The following is a 19,783-nucleotide window of genomic DNA, read 5'->3' as shown; positions in this document are numbered from 1 at the left end:
TTGGATGCACCGGCGAAGTTTGCACCAACTCTCAATGTGAGAAAGGGCAATGCACGGTACCGAAGAGGCTAGCAAATGGCGGAAAGGTAAAAGTGCGTATAATCCATGGACCCAACATTAGTCAAAAGAACTCATATACTTATTGCAAAAATTTAGAAGTCATCAAAAATCAAGTACTACGCGCATGCTCCTAGGGGGATATATTGGTAGGAAAAGACCATCGCTCGTCCCCGACCACCACTCATAAGGATGCACAAGCCAGGTACACTTCATGTTTCGAATTTGTTACACAACTTTAACCATACGTGCATGCTACGAGACTTGCTAACTTCAACACAAGTATTTGTCAAATTCACAACTACTCAACTAGCACGACTATGATATTATCACCTCCATATCTCAAAACAGTTATCAAGCATCAAACTTATCTTAGTATTCAACCCACTAAAAAGAAAGTTTCACATATCTTGAATACCAAGTATATTAACATTAAGCAAATTACCATGCTATTAACGACTCTCAAAATAATCTAAGTGAAGCATGAGAGATCAAGTTTCTTTAAAACAATCCACCACCGTGCTCTAAAAGATCTAAGTGAAGCACTAGAGCAAAAATTATCACGCTAAAAAAGATATAAGTGAAGCACATAGAGTATTCTATCAAGCTCAAAAGATATAAGTGAAGCACATAGAGTATTCTAACAAATTTCAATTCATGCATGGCTCTCTCAAAAGGTGTGTACAGCAAGGATGATCGTGGTAGACTAACAAGCAAAGACACAAATAATACAAAACTCTCCAACAAAACACATATCATGTGGTGAATAAAAATATAGCTCCAAGTAAATTACCGATGGAAGTGGACGAAAGAAGGGATGCCTTCCGGGGCATCCCCAAGCTTTGAATTTTTGGTGTCCTTGGATTATCTTGGGGGTTCCATGGGCATCACCAAGCTTAGGCTCTTGCCACTCCTTGTTCCATAATCCATCAAAAGAATTCACCCAAAACTTGAAAACTTCACAACACAAAACTCAATAGAAATCTCGTGAGCTCCGTTAGAGAAAGAAAACAAAAGACTACTTTAAGGTACTGTAGTGAACTTGTTATTTATTTTTATTGGTGTTAAACCTACTGTATTCCAACTTCTCTATGGTTTATAAACTATTTTACTAGCCATAGATTCATCAAAATAAACAAACAACACACGCAAAACAGAATCTGTCAAAAACAGAACAGTCTGTAGTAATCTGTTACTAACGCAAACTTCTGGAACCCAAAAAATTCTACCAAGATTAGAAGACCTGGGCAATTTGTTTGTTGATCAGAAGCAATTGGAATCACTATTTTATCACGTTCTGGTGATTTTTGACAATTCGGGCACTGAGCGCAAAGATTCTGGAAATTACAGCAAGATCAAATAACTATCTTCCAAGAAGATCTAATAGGTTTAACTTGGCACAAACACTAATTAAAAGATAAAACCACATCTAAACAGAATCTAGATGGATTATTTATTCCTAAACAGAACCAAAAAACACAAAATAAAATTGGGTTGCCTCCCAACAAGCGCTATCGTTTAACGCCCCTAGCTAGGCATAAAAGCAAGGATAGATCTAGGTATTGCCATCTTTAATTTTCAACTTTTTAGCGGAGTCATGCTCGAATCCGGGGGGTTCTTCCCTCTTCCCTTCATACTCAGAAATTTTTATATCTAAAGAATCCAACAGTTTATTGCAAAGAGTAATCAACATATTCATACGGTTAAGATTTCCGCTAATATTTTTAAGAGGCTCAAGAGACTTTTGTAAAATCTTTGTTACTTCGCAAATCTTCTCAAACACTTGGGTTTCTTCCTGGGTAGGATGAGATCCTCCCTTTTGGGGTGGTGTTCCCACTATTCCCTCTATAATCTCATGCGCAATACCGGGATCAATATTAATGAAATTTCCCTTGGCCATGCAATCCAAGAGTTGTCTATGCGTCATGTTTAACCCAACATAAAAATTGCGAAGAAGAATTCTAAAGTTCACCTCTAGGGTGCACTTACGATAGGATTCCATCATCCTATACCAAGAATCTTTTAAGTTTTCTCCTTGCCATTGCTTGAAGTGAAGAACTTCAAACTCGGGAGACATAGGAGCGGATAAGGAATTCGACATAGCGACAGGTAAGCAAACTAACACACGAGCAAACAAAAGGCAAAGGGAAAAAGAGGAGGAGATTGGGAAAGAGAGGGCGAATAAAATGGCAAGGGTGAAGTGGGGGAGAGGAAAACGAGAGGCAAATGGCAAATAATGTAATGCGAGAGATAGAGATTGTGATGGGTACTTGGTATGTTGACTTTTGCGTAGGCTTCCCCGGCAACGGCGCCAGAAATGCCTCGTTGACGGGAGAGTAAATCTTGACTTGACTTGGCGTAGGCCTCCCCGGCAACGGCGCCAGAAATCCTTCTTGCTACGTCTCGAGCTAGCGTTGGTTTTCCCCGAAGAGGAGGGGGTGATGCAGCACAGTAGCGTAAGTATTTCCCTCAGTTTTTGAGAACGAAGGTATCAATCCAGCAGGAGGTCACGCGCAAGTCCCTCGTACCTGCACAAAACAGTAGCAACTCGCAACCAACGCTTAGGGGTTGTCAATCCCTTCACGGTCACTTACGAGAGTGAGATCTGATAGAGATAATATTTTGGTATTTTTGGTATAAAGATGCAAAGTGAAAAGTAAAAGCAAAACAAGTAAAATAAAGTAATGGAGATTGATATGATGAGAATAGACCCGGGGGCCATAGGTTTCACTAGTGGCTTCTCTCAAGAGCATAGATATTCTACGGTGGGTGAACAAATTACTGTTGAGCAATTGATAGAATTGAGCATAGTTATGAGGTTATCTAGGTATGATCATGTATATAGGCATCACGTTCGTGACAAGTAGATCGACTCCTGCCTGCATCTACTACTATTACTCCACTCATCGACCGTTATCCAGCATGCGTCTAGAGTATTAAGTTAAAAACAGAGTAACGCCTTAAGCAAGATGACATGATGTAGAGGCATAAATTCATGCAATATGATAAATACCCCATCTTGTTATCCTCGATGGCAACAATACAATACGTGCCTTGCAACTCTTTCTGTCACTGAGTAAGGATACCGCAAGATTGAACCCAAAGCTAAGCACTTCTCCCATTGCAAGAACTACCAATCTAGTTGGCCAAACCAAACGGATAATTCGAAGAGACTTGCAAAGATAACTCAATCATACATAAAAGAATTCAGAGAAGATTCAAATATTATTCATAGATAAGTTGGATCATAAACCCACAATTCATCGGTCTCAACAAACACACCGCAAAAAGAAGATTACATCGAATAGATCTCCACGAGAGAGGGGGAGAACATTGTATTGAGATCCAAAAAGAGAGAAGAAGCCATCTAGCTACTAGCTATGGACCCGAAGGTCTGAAGTAAACTACTCACACTTCATCGGAAGGGCTATGGTGTTGATGTAGAAGCCCTCCGTGATGGATGCCCTCTCCGGTGGAGCTCCGGAACAGGCCCCAAGATGGGATCTCATGGATACAGGAAGTTGCGGCGGTGAAATTAGGTTTTTGGCTCCGTCTTTGGTATAATGGGGGTACGTAGGTATATATAGGAGGAAGGAGCACGTCGGTGGAGCTCCGAGGGGCCCACGAGGCAGGGGGACGCGCCCAGGGGGGCGCGCCCTCCACCCTCGTGACCTCCCCGGAAACTTCTTGGAGTAGGGTCCAAGTCTCCTGGATCACGTTCGGTGAGAAGATCACGTTCCCGAAGGTTTCATTCCGTTTGGACTCCGTTTGATATTCTGTTTCCTCAAAATACTGAATAGGCAAAAAACAGCAATTCTGGGCTGGGCCTCCGGTTAATAGGTTAGTCCCAAAAATAATATAAAAGTGGAAAATAAAGCCCAATATAGTCCAAAACAGTAGATAAAGTAGCATGGAGCAATCAAAAATTATAGATACGTTGGAGACGTATCAAGCCGCGTGCGACCGACCCGACTGCTGCTGGAGGCGATCAAGCTGAGACTAGCCGGCCGACCACCCCGACGCCTGACGCTGGCGCCTCCTCCGACCCCCCGAATCCGTCTGCCGCCTCCTAAGCTGCTGCTGTGTCTTTTGTTTTATCTGCTTCAGTAGTCTTTTGAAGAACTTGTTAATTCACACAATTCCACCCGCGGGGTGTATTTTGAACCTCTACTCGACAATTCGGCCAAGGGCCTATGTTATATATATATATATATATATATATATATATATATATATATATCTTTTCTTGCTCATTGTTCTTTTGGCTGTTTTCCTTTGCAGCTTTCTCTTAGTTGCCTGCCTTGCCAATCGGACAGCCGCTCTGTGGACTGTTGCTGGATCAAGTGCTAGGCTACTTTGGGAAAGCAAGTACTTAGCCGATTTCAAGATTGTTTGAGCAAGTTGGATAGAAAATGACAATCCGACTATCCGAGAGTCGGTTTGCGAGAAAGGCTGGAAGCCGTCTTGAGCTATGTTTTACGCTTTGAGTCCTTAGCCATTTTTCATGCGAGCACCCATTCTACCTTACATCTTCCCACCGTACAGTCGCTCTGCGAGCTGCGGCTTCTGACATAAGACGGCTTAGGTGTTACACACTACTTGTCCGGTTGCAGGAAGCATTTCATAGTGCAAGGTAGTAAGTCCCCGGGCCGACTTGTCGAGCCCGGTGCCAAGCGGCATGACAAAGAGTAACATACTTGTAGGCATAATTTTTATCATACAGACAAAAGAGGGCAGTCCCCGAGATCGTCTTGGGGGGCCCGACGTCTTGGTACTTTAATACAAAAGGTAGCGTGGTACATACTGCATCAACTGTAAAATCTTCAGAGAAGATTTGCATTCCATGGCCGCTCTGTATCCTTGCCGGAGTCGTCCCTCTTGCGTGCTCGGGGCTTCTGAGCGTCGATCAGGTAGTAGGAATCGTTGCCTAGTACTTTGCTGATAATGAAAGGGCCTTCCCAAGGCGGCGACAGCTTGTGCTGGCCGGTTGTTCGCTGGATCAGCCGGAGCACAAGGTCGCCTTCTTGGAAAGATCTTGGCCTGACCTTCCTATTGTGGTATCGGCGCAGGCTCTGGTGGTAGATGCTGGACCGGCTGAGTGCCAACAGCCGGCCCTCTTCCAGCAAATCGATGCCGTCTTGTCGTGCTTCTTCTGCTTCCTCCTCGGTGTACATGGTGACTCGTGGGGAGTCAAACTCTATGTCTGTTGGGATGACGGCTTCGGCACCGTAGACGAGGAAGAAGGGCGTGAAGCCGATTGACTTGTTTGGAGTCGTGCGCAGACTCCAGAGGATGGCTGGCAGCTCGTCGAGCCAGCAGCCAGCCGAGCGCTCCAGAGGCTCGATCAACCGAGGCTTGATGCCGGACAGGATGAGGCCGTTTGCTCGCTCCACTTGGCTGTTTGACTGCGGGTGGGCGACGGATGCTAGGTCCAGTCGGATACCCTGTGTTGCGCAGAAACGGGCCAAGGCGCCTTTGGCAAAATTTGTGACGTTGTCGGTGATGATGCTGTGTGGTATGCCGTACCGAATTGTGATATCGGTGATGAAGGTCACGGCAGTCGGACCGTTCAGTTTCTTAATTGGATTCACTTCCACCCACTTGGTGAACTTGTCCACTGCGACAAGTAGGTGAGTTAGACCACCTCGTGCTGTCTTGAATGGTCCCACCATGTCTAGACCCCAAACTGCGAAAGGCCAAGCAATGGGGATATGTCTTGAGCGCAGAAGCCGGCTGGTGCGGCTTGGAGCTGAACTTCTGGCACCCTTTGCATTTTTGGACCAACTCCTTGGCCTCTTCCAAGGCAGTCGGCCAAAAGAAACTATGTCGAAAAGCTTTGGCGACAAGTGCTCTTGAAGCCGCATGGTGGCCGCATTCGCCTTGATGGATGTCTTTGAGGATCGCCTGGCCTTGCTTTGTCTCTACACAGTGCTGGTAGACACCAGTGATGCTGCGCCTGACCAGCTCTCTGTTGATTATGGTATAGGCTGCCGCCCAGCGTTGTACTTGCTGAGCTGAGGTCTCATCAGTTGGTAGCTCTTTGTTCACCAGGAATTTGAGGATGGGCTGGGCCCATGAGGGTGCTGTTATTTCTTTGAATACCAGAACTGCGACTTGGACGAGGGCGGCTGGGCTGGGAGGCGGCGGGCTGGAGTCAATAGCCGCTTACTGGGCTGATGAAGTCCCCAGGCCGACTGGCGCGGTCCTTGGGCCAAGTTCTGCAATCTTTGAGTCTGTCACCGCAGTCCCCGGGCCGGGCTCGACCGTGGCAGCTTTGGAGTCGCCCGCCAAAGTCCCCGTTCCGACTGCCGGAGCTCTGGAGTCGGATCCGCCGTCTTCGGGAGGAGCCGGCACAAAAATGGAGTCTGATTCTGGTGAAGGCTTGACAGATGGCTTGAGGAGGCGTTGAAGGGCGACGCTAGATGGTATTGCTTGGCGGGTAGAGCGGATTCGTGCTAAGGCGTCTGCTTGGTCGTTGTCGTTTCTTGGCACATGGAGGAACTCGCACCCTTCGAAATACCCGCTGAGTTGCTGCACGAGGAAACGGTAGCTCGCCATGTTTGCGTCTTTCGCATCCCAGTCGCCAGATGACTGCTGGACCACTAAGTCTGAGTCGCCATAACACAAGATCCGGCGGATGCCAAGTTCTTTGGCAAGTCGGAGCCCGTGAATGAGCGCCTCGTACTCGGCCACGTTGTTGGAGGCGGCAAAATGGATTTTTAGTGCATATTTGAGCTTGTCGCCTTTGGGAGAGGTGAGGACGACGCCGGCTCCCAAGCCGGTGCGCATCTTGGAGCCGTCGAAGTGCATCCGCCAATGGGTGGAGTCAGGCGCTGGAGGCAGGTACTGGGTCTTGGCCCAGTTGATGAGGAAGTCAGCCAGTGCTTGTGATTTGATAGCGGTGCAGTGCTGGTAGTAGATGGTGTAAGGAGCCAGCTCTATGGCCCACTTGGCCACTCGACCAGAGGCATCTCGGCTACCGATGATCTCGGCAAGTGGAGCCGTGCAGACCACTGTGATTGGATGCTCTTGAAAGTAAGGCTTCAATTTCTTGGCAGCAAAGTGCACGCCATAGCATATCTTCTGGTAGTGGGAGTAGTTCTGCTTGGAGGTCGACAGTACCTCGCTCAGGTAATATACTGGTCTCTGGACAGGTAGCGCCTTGCCTTCCTCCTTGCGCTCTACTACAATGACTGTGCTGACTACTCAGCTGGTGGCGGCGATGTACAGGAGCATAGGTTCCTTGGGAGTCGGAGCCGTCGGGACGGGTGGAGTAGTCAGCATCTTCTTCAACTGGTGGAAAGCTTCGTCCGCCTTATGGTTCCACTCGAAAAAAGCGGTCTTCTTCATGAGTTGGTATAAGGGGAGAGCTTTCTCGCCCAGCCGACTAATGAATCGGCTGATGGACGCCAAGCAGCCGGTGAACTTCTGCACATCCAGCAGTCGGCTGGGTACCTCCATTCTCTCGATGGCCTTGATTTTTACTGGGTTGCATTCTATGCCGCGTTCAGAGACCAGGAAACCTAGCAGCTGGCCGGCTGGTACTCCGAAGACACACTTCTCGGGGTTGAACTTGATCTGGAACTGGCGCAGGTTCTCAAAGGTCTCCTTGAGGTCTTCCAGTAGTGTTCCTCGCTTTTCCGTCTTCACCACCACGTCGTCCACGTAAACATGGGCGTTCCTGCCGAGCTGCTTGAGGAGGCACTTCTGCATGCAACGCTGAAAGGTGGCGCCAACATTCCTTAAGCCGAACGTCATGGTGAGGTAGGAGAATGCTCCAAATGGCGTGATGAAGGCGGTCTTCAATCTGTCAGCCGGATTCAGCTTGATCTGGTGATATCCTGAGTATGCATCCAAGAAGCTCAACAACTCGCATCCGGCTGTGGAGTCTATCACCTGGTCAATTCTTGGTAGAGCAAATGGGTCCTTGGGGCAGGCCTTGTTGAGGCTCGTGTAGTCAATACACATTCGCCATTGCTTGTTCTTCTTTAGCACCAGGACCGGATTTGCCAGCCACTCCAGGAAGAAAACTTCCATAATGAAGTTGGCTGCTAGGAGTCGGGCTATCTCTTCTCTGACAACACTTCTCCTCTCTTCTGATAAGCGGCGCAGGGGCTGCCTGACCGTCTTTGCATCAGATCGGACGTGTAACTTGTGCTCGGCAAAATCCGTCGGTACACCTGGCATGTCCTTGGGAGACCATGCGAAGATGTCCCGATTCTCACGGAGGAAATCGACGAGCTCGCCTTCCTATTTGCTGTCGAGGTTTGCACCTATGACGGCGTACCTCTCTGGGCGCTCTGGATCCAAGGGTATCTTCTTTGTCTCTTTGGCCAGCTTGAACGAACCTTCGGCCTCCGACTCCTTCGGGTCGGGCGATATCTCCGGCTGCTTGCCGGCCATCGCCACAACCCGCTCAAGGAGTCGCTTCTCGGCTGGAATCACCAGGGACTCAGCCAGCCGACTGCTCTCGGTTGCGCAAGCGGACGACTTCCGGTAGTCGCCGGCCACAGTCAGAATTCCCCTGGAACTGGGCATCTTCATCTTGAGGTAGGCGTAGTGGGGGACCGCCATGAACTTGGCCAAGGCGGGCCAGCCAAGTAGCGCATGGTATGGGCTCTCAAGGTCCACTACCTCAAACCAAACAGACTCTCTTCGGAAGTGATCTTTGTCCCCAAAGAGGACGTCAATCAGGATCTTGCCGATTGGTGAGCAGGAAAGCCCAGGAACAATGCCGTGCAACATATTCCGGCTGTTCTGAAGCTGTCTCTGCTTGATTTCTAACTTCTCCATGGTGTCCTTGTACAGGATATTGATGTTGCTGCCCCCATCTATCAGAACTCGCAAGAAACGGCGGCCCGTTTGTCCGTGGCAAAGGTGGCGTCCAGGACCAAGGCATAGGAGCCCGGACTCGGCATCACTTCTGGGTAGTCAGCCCTGCTCCAGCTGATGGGCCTCTCAGACCAGTGCATGAACTCTGGCGTCTCTGAGGCTACTACGTTCACCTCTTGTCGCTGCAGCCGCCTGCTGCGTCGATCATCAGCCACACTGGTGAACACCACGTAGGCTCCATGCTCTTCAGGGTATTCGTCTTGTACTGCGCCGACTGGCCTGACTGCCGGCTGCTGGGGCGGAGGCGGAGGCGGCTGCCCAGCAGGCGGGGTGGTAGGAGGCCGTCTCCCTTGGCGATCCTGGTGAGCCAGTGGCACTTCCGGGTGGTGTGATTTGACGGCTTCGCGCCGCTGTGGAACTTGCAAGGTCTATCCAAGGTCTGCTCGTAGGAGAAGGCCGGCAACCAGTTTGGCTTGCCGCCTTTCTGTCGCTTGGGCGGAGGCTGCTGGGCTTCAACGGTCGCGACCTGCCGGCTGCTGGAAGCCGGCTGCGGGGCCTTGAGCTTGTTGTCGTCCTGCTGTTGTCGCTGGCCGGTGTCTGCCGCCGGAGTTCTTGGAGCCCGAGGAGCTACTTTGCCAGTCGTGCTGATTTGAATTTCCGTCTTCATGGAGGAGTCGGCCGTAGCGTACTTGTCCGCTATGATCAGTAGCTCGTCGAGGGTTTCTGGCTCGTCACAGAGGAGCTTGTGCTTGAGGAGGGTGCCTTCTCGACACCCGGCTGTGAAGTACTCGATGGCCTGCACCTCGTGCACGCCCTCGCAGGAGTTCCAGAGCTCAGCCCAACGCGTGAGGTAGTCGCGAGTTGACTCGTCAGGACCTTGCACGCACAAGGAGAGCTGACGAGGCTTGGGGGGACGCTTGTATGTGCTGGTGAAGTTGCGGACGAATGCTTCAGTGAAGTCCACCTAGCTATTGATGCTGCGGGGCTTTAGGCTGTTCAGCCATGTCCGCGCTGTGCCCTGGAGCATGAGCGGAACGTACTTTACGGCGACACGCTTAGTGCCGTTTGCTATGCTGACAGCCATGGAGTAGTCGACTAGCCAGTCTTCCGGCTTCATGGAGCCGGTATACTTGGGCGTGTCTCTTGGGAGCGTGAACCCTTTGGGAAAGGGCTCGTCCCGAATGCGGGGCCCGAAACAAGGCGGACCCAGCTCGTCTTCTTCTTCCAGCGCCAGGGACCGATGAAGTCGGTCGATCCGGTGGCAGGCGTCATTCTCACCAACTCCCTCTCGGTGGCCAAGGCGGTCACCGAGAGTCGGATGGTCAACAGGCGGCGGGGAGACTCGCCTCTCCTTGCGGGGAGGGGGAGGCGGACAGACGTCTCGTCGTTCCACTGCTCTCGGGCGGCCGTCTCGGCCGCGTTCTATGGTAATCCGTGTTCGACTATGGCTGACAGCCGGATCCTTGTCCTTTCTTCCTCGGGCACCGCCAGTCGGTGTCCGAGACATCGCGCCTTGATCTCGGTGCGGGTCATCGTTTGGCTGCTGCGGCGCCTCCGTGCGGCAGCCGGCCTCGTTCTACGCGGCGACCGCGTCGAGGAGCCGCTGGACTCGCTCCATCATGAGGCGGCGCTCTTCGCCCATGAAATTTTCTAGCTCATCCGCGGCTGCCTAGGCGGCTTAGATGTTCTCCGCTGGCGAGGCATACACGGGGTGGCTAGCCCCAAACAGGCTGGTGATGGCTACGCCGCGCTGCTGAACCGCGCCAAGGTGGCTGGGCCCTGCCGGGGCCGGCGAGCCGCCAACAGCATGATCCATCTCCCGCTGGTAAGCTTCTGACAAGCGTCTCATGCTGGCCAGCTTCTTCGCGCCTCCAACAAGCTGAAGGTGGCACGCTTCTAACGTCTCCGCGTCAGCATCTTCCAGAATGGGCGCAGCTAGGTCTTGCAGCGCCGCGCCGAGTGAGTCGGGCGCCCCTCCGCCAGGGAACTCGTCATGACTGATGACCAGCACCTCAGTGACGGTGCTTCCGTCGCTCTCCGCGTGGGGGAGAGGTTCGTCGTAGACCACCACATTGGTGGGGAACGCGTCGACCGACGCGGTGTCGAAGTCGACCAGCATCGGGTCGGTGGAGCCTACGGACTCCAAGTCTACGACAGGCTCACCGGAAACATGGAGTTGATCGAGGAGGCCCGCGAGGAGGTTTTCGGGGCCGCCTGCGCCTGCGTCGGACGCAGGTTCGTCGGAGAGGCGGACCTCGCCGACAAGTTCGGCCAAGGAGCTGGCTGCGCAGGCGATCTCAACGCCGCGCAGCACGTCGACGCAAACTTCGTCTGGCGTGCCTGGCTGGCTGCGCTCGCCAGGGAGGAAAAGGGTTCCCGTCCAGAATAGATCTTTGGACGGCGGTGCACCATGCCCCATGGTGGGTGCCAAATGTCGGGGGTTTGGTGCGACATATGCCAACAGATGGCTTATCATGGTGGGGGCGAGTAGAACGTCGCCGGTGCCTGGAAACGGGATGAGGCGAAGACATGCACGCCGGCGAATCTTACCTAGCTTCGGGGCTCTTCGGGGAGATAATACCCCTACTGCTGCTCTGCGGGGTCTCCGCATGATCACTATGGTCAAGTGTTTACACGTTTGCTCCTTGAGCTGTGTCTGGTGGTAGGAGAGGGCAAGGTTAGCTCTCCCCTTCTATCTGGTATGGTATAGAACTACTGGGGTCCAACCCTTTGCATGGGTGCCCTGGGGGGTTTATATAGGCCTACCCCTAGGGGTACAATGGTAATTCAACTGGGCGCGGGCCCAGCCGTTAGTGCCTCCGACCTCCGACTTCTCCGCCGACTGCTGGCACCCGCCGACTGGTGGGCCCCACCGACTGGTTTGGTACAGAGCCGACAGGCCGCATCCGCCGCGGGCGGGTCTTGCCGGCTGCTGATTACTGTAGTCGTGCTCCTGATGACGCAAGCTTGGTAATGGGGTCGTGGCAACAGCCCTGCCGCCTGGCGGGTGATCACTGTGGCCACTCCCCATCTCTTCTTGATTAATGGCGCGTGGGCCCCGAGGGAGGGCTCGGCCGACTCCCCCGGGCCGACTCCCGACGGGTCCGACTGGTGGTCCTCCCGCCGTCTCCCAAGGTCTCGCTGACTGGTGGGCCAGCTGCCTCCAGGCCGTACAGACAAGCCATCGTGGGCGCAGGACCCGGTACAGTGGTGCTGATGTCAGGGCCGGCCGGGCAACGGTGCCACGCCGCAGGGAGATCTTCCCAAGTACGGCGTGCTGTAGCCATGCCTGCCCTTGGTAAGGGCGGGGAGTGGGCTTCATTGTAGCCACGCCCCTACCCCGTCCCATTCAATGAGGTCATGGTTTGTTGGACTCGCCGGCCGACTCCCCAAAGCCGGCTTCTCTGGAAGTCGCACCTGGGACTCGGCCGTGAGCGGGCAGTCGGCCGCCTTGCCGTAGACTCCCCAGGAGGCAGCTCTTCGCCCTGTGGTCTTGAGGGGCGCAGCCTGCCCCGATGTCTTGAAAGGTTATGGGGCTCGGGTTGGCCTACCCGTGGCCCATTACTCCGACACTAGTAGCCCCACTGTCAAACTCCTATGGCTAAGTGAAAGTGTAAAAGCATCATAGTCCGGTTGCCTCGTTCGCTACGCTATCACCTCCTTAATAGGACCAAGACGTTGGGTTAAGTGTGAACACGTATTTTTCACGAGCACCTCTGCATTATATGCGTGGGGGTTGAAGTCGACGACTGCAATCTTTCAGGTTATACACATGTATACATAAATGGCCGCACATGAGGCATCATACTACTTTCAGGCAAAAGTATAAACATAGCCTTATAAAATTTCATAAAAGCATTGTGTTTACAATGAGAATACATATCACTCAAACATAATATTCTTCGAGCACTGGGCCTCTATCAAACGAGCACCCTCGAGAACCTCCTCGAAATAGTGCTCGGCAGCCACTCGGCCTATGGCCGAACCCTGCACCGCAATAGTGGTAGCGTCCATCTCCGCCCAGTATGCTTTAACACGGGCAAGGGCCATCCGTGAGCCTTCTATGCACGCCGACCTCTTCATCGCATTAATGCGCGTCACCGCACCAAGGAACCGCTGCACTAAACTGAAATAGCTGTTCGTCTTTGGCTTTTCCGGCCATAGCTGATCCACGACAGACCTCATGGCGAGTCCGGACAACCTATTTAGTTTGGCCCATTCGGCTAGCTGATCAGTCAATGGAAGCAAACGCTCTGGAACGTTGAATTGCGACCAGAACAGCTTGTCCACTTCACGATCTGTTTGACCTTGGAAGTATTTGGCCGCATCGGGAGTGCTCGCCGCCAAGTCCATATACGCATCTGCTGAACTCCACAGCCGATCTAGAAGGGGCATACCGTGGATCTCTGAACTTCCTCTGTAGCATGAAGGGCTTCCCAGGCGCAATACCCCGGCTTCCCACAGCTCCTCCTTCGCTCTCATAGCAGAGCGGGTGTCTTTGTCCGCCATTGTGGCCTTCTCAAGGTCCGTTGCCTTCGTTCGGTTTTTTTTTCAAGGAGCCGGCAACGGTGGGCGGTGTCTTTTAATTCTACGGCCATCTTGGCCATCTTCTCTTGGCTCTCGCAATGTGCGGCCTTCTCGGCTTTCAACTCTTTGGCCGCCTTCAAAGCAGCCGCATTACTAATCCTCGCTTGTTCCTTGGCTCGGGCAAGTTCTGCCCGCAAGGTTTCCACGGTGGCACCTCCATCTACAGTCACAACATATTAAAGATACTGGCATCATGCTGCTCTTATTATGTGGCGTTCACCAGATAATAACACTTACCCTGTGCCTCGTCAAGCCTCTTGTTAACAAGATCGATGTCGGCGTCTGCCACATCCAGTTGCCGTTTTAATTCGGCAAACTCACTAGTCCGGCTAGCCACCGGAGCTTCCACCACCTGCACATAAGGGCAGTCTGGTTATTGCCTGGGACTATGATCCTCTGTTCACCGCCGTTCTCGACGACAACCAGAGTCTCAGGGGCTACTATCTACACAGGGCACACCTAACATGTGCGGTACTATCACATATGATCTCATGTACCTCAAAGCCTGTCCGTAGACTCATAAAAGCTTCATGTAATCCGCTTTCGGCGGACGAAATTCTCTCCATCACCGTACCCATCAGCATACGGTGTTCTTCTGAGATGGCCGCTCGCCCCACTAGCTCCCTCAGAACGTCCGACCGCATACCAGACGGTGCCGGACTCTTTTGTTTGCTCTCTTTGGGAGCCGGACGCTGGGGACTTCAGGGGTTTATGGGATTATCTTCTGGCCTCACCGGATCCAGAGAGGCCCTCCATGACGACACTTCGGGGTCGCCCGCTTCTTGAGCGGAGGAGTCTGGGGGAGGCGTTTCGCTCTCCATCATCTCTGGACGAAGATCCCCCGAAGACGAGCTCAGCTGAGAGGGGCTAAGGCCCGAACTGCAAGATATATGCAGTGGTTATTTTCTCAGAAAAAAGATAGTATACCTTCACTATTAAAGTATTTTGGATCACTTACGACTCGTTGGAGGGCTGATCCCCCCGCAGACTGTGTGCGGCAAGAGCACCCCCCGAGGCAGGACCCTCTATTGGAGACTTCTTCTCCTGTTTGGAGGCCTCGGCTTCCGGATCCTCGGAAGCAGTCCTCTTCCTCCCCCGGTTATCCTCCTTTATGGAGGTGCTCATTCCCTTGGTTGCAATTGGCAGCGATGGAGGCCCGCTTCCGCCCATATTATTCCCCCCTGTATCTTCCCTCGAGGGCTCCGGGCAAGGTGCGAGCTCGAGCATCTTCTCCAAAACCGGATTTTCCAAACCCTCAGGGAGGGGGGCCGGACACCGAATCATCTTCGCTTTCGTTAGCCAATCCTGGTCAAAGAGCGATCTCTTAGAAATAACTTCATGAATAAAAGACAATGTGTTCGGCTAGAGGATTTCTTACTTGTTCGGCGGCGCAGTTACTGCTCAGGCCCACGTCCTCGGTAGTATCCGGACACTCTATTTGAGGTCCAAAGAATGACTTGTACATCTCCTCGTGCATCAGGTCGAGGAAACTTTGAATGGCACGCGGCCCTTCTGGGTTGAACTCCCATAAGCGAAGGGGCCGGCGTTTGCAAGGCTGGACTCGATGAACCAGCATAACTTGCATTACCATAACCAAATTAAAATCTCCCTTGAAGAGATCTTGAATGCGGCTTTGCAGTATGGGCACGTCCTTGACTGGGCCCCAGCTCTGACCTCTGCTAGTCCATGACATCAGTTGTGGTGGGGGGGGCTGAGCGGAAAGCGGGGGCAGCCGCCCACTTGGCACTTCTGGGTGCCATGACGTAAAACCACTCCCGTTGCCATAATTCGGACACCTCTGGGAAGGAACCTTTCGGCCACGGGGCTCCTGCCATCTTGCCTATTGACGCGCATCCGCACGCTGCATGTTGCCCCTCGATCATCTTCGGCTTCACTTCAAAGGTCTTGAGCCACAGGCCGAAGTGAGGGGTAATGTGGAGGAAGGCCACACACACGACAATGAATGTTGAGATGTGGAGAAAGGAGTCCGGAGCAAGATCGTGGAAATCTAGCCCGTAGTAGAACATCAAACTCCTGACGAAGGGATCCAGAGTGAGGCCTAGGCCTCGGAGGAAGTGGGAGACGAACACGACGTTCTCGTCGGGTTCGGGAGTAGGGACAACCTGCCCTCGAGCAGGCAGCCGATGTGAAACCTCGGCGGTCAGGTATCTGGCCTCCCTCAACTTCTTGATATCCTCTTCCGTGACGGAGGAGGGCATCCACCGGCCTTGAAGGCTGGATCCGGACATGATTGAAGATCCGGAGCACCTGACCTAGGCTTTGGGTGTTAGAACTCGAGGCGGAGGAAGAGTTCGATTGAGCACGAGAGGGCAAAAACAAAAACCTTGTCCCTTTATAAAGAGGGTGAATATCAAGCGTCCTCTCCATAGCAGTTTGGGACTTGCCTATAATCTAGGAGTCCTAGACACGTTTGGGTTACCCATGACCGTATTGATGAGAATCCCGTAATAAGGGGACACGATCTCTGCTTTGACAAGACGTGTCGAAAAACTGCCTCGCGTTATGTGCGGGGCTAGTTAAAGGAAACGGTTCGAATAATCACCGGGCCATGACATAACGTCATACTGTCAAGACAAGTCAGCAAATTAGAATTGCGAAAATATTACTCTCTCTACGGTGGTATGTGGGACTTATTTTGCAGGGTCGGACACTATCCTCGTTTTCAAGTTCTTCTGTGATGTATTCGGAGAAGGAACCCGCCTTGCAATGCCGAAGACAATACTGCGCGCCGGACTCATCGTCATTGAAGCCTGGTTCAGGGGCTACTGAGGGAGTCCTGGATTAGGGGGTCTCCGGACATCCGGACTATCTCCATTGGCCGGACTGTTAGACTATGAAGATACAAGATTGAAGACTTCGTCTCGTGTCCGGATGGGACTCTCCTTTGCGTGGAAGGCAAGATTGGCGATTCAGATATGTAGATCTCCTCCCTTGTAACCGACTCTGTGTAACCCTAGCCCCTCCGATGTCTATATAAACCGGAGGGTTTTAGTCCATAGGACAACAACAATCACACCATAGGCTAGCTTCTAGGGTTTAGCCTCTCTGATCTCGTGGTAGATCAACTCTTGTAATACTCATATCATCAAGATCAATCAAGTAGGAAGTAGGGTATTACCTCCATCGAGAGGTCCCGAACCTGGGTAAACATTGTGTGCCCCCCCTATTACCTTCCGCTTTAGACGCACAGTTCGGGACCCCCTACCCGAATTCCGCTGGTTTTGACACCAACAGGCACCTCTTCCCATTGCAAGATAAATAGGTCGAGTTGGCCAGATAAAACCCAAATATCGGAGAAGAAATGTGAGGCTATAAGAGATCATGCATAAAAGAGATCAAAGAAACTCAAATACTTTCATGGATATAAAAACATAGATCTGATCATAAACTCGAAGTTCATCGATCCCAAAAAACACACCGCAAAAGTGTTACATCATATGGATCTCCAAGAGACCATTGTATCGAGGATCAAGAGAGAGATATGAAGCCATCTAGCTATACTAACTACGGATCCGAAGGTCTACAAACAACTACTCACGCATCATCGGAGAGGTACCAATGGAAGTGGTTACCCCTCCATGATGGTGTTTAGATTGGATCTGGTGTTTCTAGACTCTGCGGCGGCTGGTTGAATATTTCGTCGACTCCCCTATGGTTTTGGGAATATTTGGGTATTTATAGAGCAAAGAGGCGGTCCGGGGGGCACCCGAGATGGGCACAAGCCACCGGGGCGCGCCAGGGCCTCCTGGCACGCCCTGGTGGGTTGTGCCCCTCTTGGGGCACCCCCCAGGTGCAACTAGGGCCCATCTGCTTCCTTTTGGCCCATAAAAAATCATCCTAAAGTTTCTTGCCATTTGGACTCCGTTTGATATTGATTTCCTGCGATGTAAAAAACATGGAAAAACCAGGAACTGGCACTGGGCACTATGTTAGTAGGTTAGTACCAAAAAATGACTATAAAATGATTATAAAACATCCAAGATAGATAATAAAACAACATGGAACAATCAAAAAATATAGATACGTTGGAGACGTATCACCTGCATCTATGCTTAATTACTAAATTTTAGTTGCAAAAATTAGATACTGCTAGTGATTTTTAGTTTCATATTTTGACAAATCGCAGTGTTACAAGGTTGGCAAATGGAAATGTTACTATATCAACAAATGTTAATCTTTCTAGTTTGAAAAATGGCAACATACCCAATATGAAAGATGCAAATCACACCAAATTGTTTGTAAGTGGTTCACACGGGTCATCCAGAAGAACCGTTTGTGTTCAAGAGATGCACAAATCCTACTCTCACTTTGCATACGGGTGTTCTATCTAAAACGTTTGCGATCAAGAGCCATTAAAACCTATAGCCATTAAAACCAAGACATGTGGCGTCACGTGAATGGTTAACATAACACAAAGTTCGAATTATACAAACGTTTGAGATATTAAAGTGGAAGCTATTTTTTCAAAATGCCTTTGTTGGTTGTTATTCGAGTGCGCCTTCTCTCAAAATGGACACGAAAAATACCACAATATGTCGGGTGCCATTCCATTATAACATGCCAAGTTTCATGAATTTGGACAAGTTTTGGATTTACTAGAATTTAAAAACAAAGTATCTCAAAGTTTTGTCGACAATCAACGGTGCCCTGGTGTTTGAAATTCATTCACATTTCTTGCATTGGACCTAAGCATGCACCTAAGGACAAAGATTTGATTTTCAACCAATTTATATGTACTGGAGCATGTGCATGTAGTTCAAATTTGAATTATGCACATAAATGCATTGAAAACTCACTTAATGCTTAAAAATGTCCAAACGAACCCCGAAAAATCACAAAAATTGACACAACACTCCTGTTGTTCTATGTTGACACGAGAAATTTTTTGAAAGCAATAAGAGGCAATGGATATCGTTTCATCTCCAAAGGTGGGGCGTTCCCTACCGAAATCATCATGCTTGTTGTGAGAAGCTCTGGTTTGTGAGAAGCATATACCCAAACCTGCCCCAAATGGGACAAAAAATTTACCACGACATGTTGATGACGCTCCATTATAGCATGCCAAGTTTCATGAATTTCAGACGAGTTTTGGATTTACTAGAATTTAAAAACCAGGTATCTCAATGTTTGCGGCCGAGTGACGGTGGCAGGGTGTTTGACATTCATTCTCATTTCTTGCATGGGACCTAAGCATGCACCCAAGGACAAATATTTGATTTTTCAACCAATTTATATGCACTGGAGCATGTGCATGTAGTTCAAATTTGAATTATGCACATAAATGCATTGAAAACTCACTTAATGCATAAAAATGTCCAAACGAGCCCCAAAAATTCACAAAAAATAACACAACACTCCTGTTGTTCTATGTTGACACCAGAAAATTTTTGAAAGCAATAAGAGGCAATGGATATTGTTTCGTCCCCAAAGGTGGGGCGTTCCCTACCGAAACCATCATGCTTGTTGTGAGAAGCTCTGTTTTGTGAGAAGCATATACCTAAACCTGCCCAAATGGGACAAAAAATTTACCACGACATGTTGATGCCGCTCCACGATAGCATACCAAGTTTCATGAATTTCAGATGAGTTTTGGATTTACTAGAATTTAAAAACCAGGTATATCAATGTTTGCAACCGAGTGACGGTGGCAGGGTGTTTGACATTCATTCCCATTTCTTGCATGGGACCTAAGCATGCACCCAAGGACAAAGATTTGATTTTTCAACCAATTTATATGCACTGGAGCACGTGCATGTAGTTCAAATTTGAATTGTGCACATAAATGCATTGAAAACTCACTTAATACATAAAAATGTCCAAACGAACCCTGAAAAATCACAAAAAATAACACAACACTCTTGTTGTTCTATGTTGACACGAGAAAAAATTTGAAAGCAATAAGAGGCAATGGATATTGTTTCGTCCCAAAAGGTGGGGCGTTCCTTACCGAAACCATCATGCTTGTTGTGAGAAGCTTTGGTTTGTGAGAAGCATATACCCAAACCTACCCCAAATGGGACAAAAAAATTACCATGACATGTTGATGCCGCTCCATGATAGCATGCAAAGTTTCATGAATTTCAGACAAGTTTTGGATACACTAGAATTTAAAAACCAGGTATCTCAATGTTTGCGGCCGAGTGACGGTGGCAGGGTGTTTGACATTCATTCCCATTTCTTGCATGAGACCTAAGAATGCACCCATGGACAAATATTTGATTTTTTAACCAATTTGTATGCATTGGAGCATGTGCATGTAGTTCAGATTCGAATTATGGACATAAAT

This window comes from Triticum aestivum, chromosome 5A (genome assembly GCF_018294505.1).
Source record: "Triticum aestivum cultivar Chinese Spring chromosome 5A, IWGSC CS RefSeq v2.1, whole genome shotgun sequence".
NCBI classification, from domain to species: Eukaryota; Viridiplantae; Streptophyta; class Magnoliopsida; order Poales; family Poaceae; genus Triticum; species Triticum aestivum.
Note: the sequence above shows the minus strand (reverse complement) of the source record.